The sequence below is a fragment of the Vigna radiata genome, chromosome 8, assembly GCF_000741045.1.
Source record: "Vigna radiata var. radiata cultivar VC1973A chromosome 8, Vradiata_ver6, whole genome shotgun sequence".
Classification (NCBI taxonomy): Eukaryota; Viridiplantae; Streptophyta; class Magnoliopsida; order Fabales; family Fabaceae; genus Vigna; species Vigna radiata.
In genome coordinates this window covers 15,913,330-15,915,236 of record NC_028358.1, presented here as the reverse complement: position 1 = coordinate 15,915,236, position 1,907 = coordinate 15,913,330, and positions in this window count along the sequence as shown.

Below are 1,907 nucleotides of genomic sequence, written 5' to 3'. Positions count from 1 at the left end.
GATGATGGTTTGGTAGTGATTACTTTTTTGGCCGTGTGATGCGGGAAAGAGGTTTTCTTCGGTTGTGTGATGCGGGAAGATAATTATTTGATGGTGACGACTCTTCAGCCATGTGATGCGAGAAGAAAATGGTTTGATAGTGATGCTCTTTGGCCTTGTGATACGGGAAGATGATGATTTAATAGTGATGACTCTTTTGGCCATGTGATGTGGAAAAGAAGTTCTCCTTGGTCGTGTGATGCAGGAAAAGGGTGTTGTGTGTCTCGTAATGAAGTGGTTATCATGATTAGGTGGTAGTGTAAGACAAATAAACTGCTAAGCTGAGATGATAATGTTATAATGTTAATGTTATGATGTTAATCTTGTGATAATATATGTTTATGATTTCGTTATTATGTGTTATGATATTTTTGGTTGCTCACCCTGAAATGTTGTGGTTGTGGTTTCCACCTACGATGATCGTATGTGTACGAGAGTAGATGATTTGCAGATAAGTTCGGATCTGAGTAGCTAACAAGAGTTGTGATGTTATGTTCAGGGATTTATTATTTATTTTCTATTATTTAAAAGCTTTCCGATTTGGTATTTTTATGTAAAGTGATATTCTAAGATTTTCAACGATGTTTGTAGTTATGTTTAGCTTCCACATTGAATTGAATGTTTTTTTTTGTTGGAAAAAGGTTGGCTTCGTTTCAACACCAAGAGGGGGGTGAATTGGTGAGGTTTCAAAATCAGAGTCTTTTTGAAATCTTTTTCATAAAGTGAAAACCTTTACAAAATTTCTTGAATCACAAGGAATGAAAACTCTATGTGCAGCGGAAATACAAAGTAGACTACGTAAACAGGTAAGTCGACTGAATGTAAAAGTGTAAGGATAGAGAATTCAAACGCAGATTTTTATACTGGTTTGGCCTCAATGCCCACGTCTAGTGCCCTTCCATAATCCGGAAGCAAATGCACTATAATGGTCAAGGTTTTTACAACAAGGCTTTTATAGAGACCTCCAGGTCAAAAATATAAAACACATCTCTAACCCTCTAACCAAAATATAGGCAGTACACACAAAGATTTGCAGCAAGATATCCCCTCTTCTGCAATCTTTAACCCCACTTTGAACAATCCTCGAAGTGTCCAGACTCCACAAGTCAACCTCCTGTAGTCACAACAGGAAAAACCAATCTCTAATAGATTGAAGGCAGTCTTGATCAACAAGAATACACCAATTGTGCAGAATCTGATCAAACAGTAAGCTCAACACACGTCTCCTTCAAAGAACCTCCTCAAAGATAGATCACCACGGTCTTCTTGATGAGTTCTTGGAGCAAATTCTCAGAGATCACGATCTGTAAATCAAAATGAAAGTGTTAGAATTTCCAAAGTCTCTATGATCAACTGAGTCACATCTATTTATAGTTTTCTATAAATCAGACGCTCCTGTAGTCGACTGTGCTACTAATAAAGTCGATTTTCATCAGACAATTATAACAGTTAAGTCAAATAGTAGCAGTCAACAACAACCAAATTGATTTTGCATTTAATACAGTTGATTATCAATAAAAGCTTTGACCAACAGTTAAAACATAGTTGTTACTGTACACAAGCATAACAAAATTTCAAATCAAATAACTAACTAAGTCGGATCCATTGCGCATGTAGTCGACTTAGGCACATTAGCTCAGTTTGAAAAACTTTTCAATGCAAAACTACTCACAACACTGCTTTTGAAAATCTGTGCATAGTCACGAGTTTTAATCGACTTGCTTTATAATGAAGTCAACTTAAAACTTACAGTTATGCCATAAGATATAAGTTCATAAAAGTGTATATGGTTTTCACTTTAAACATATGTAATGCAATCATAAATGATGTATTAGCTATAAGCTCAGTGAGTGCATTCATATATCAAG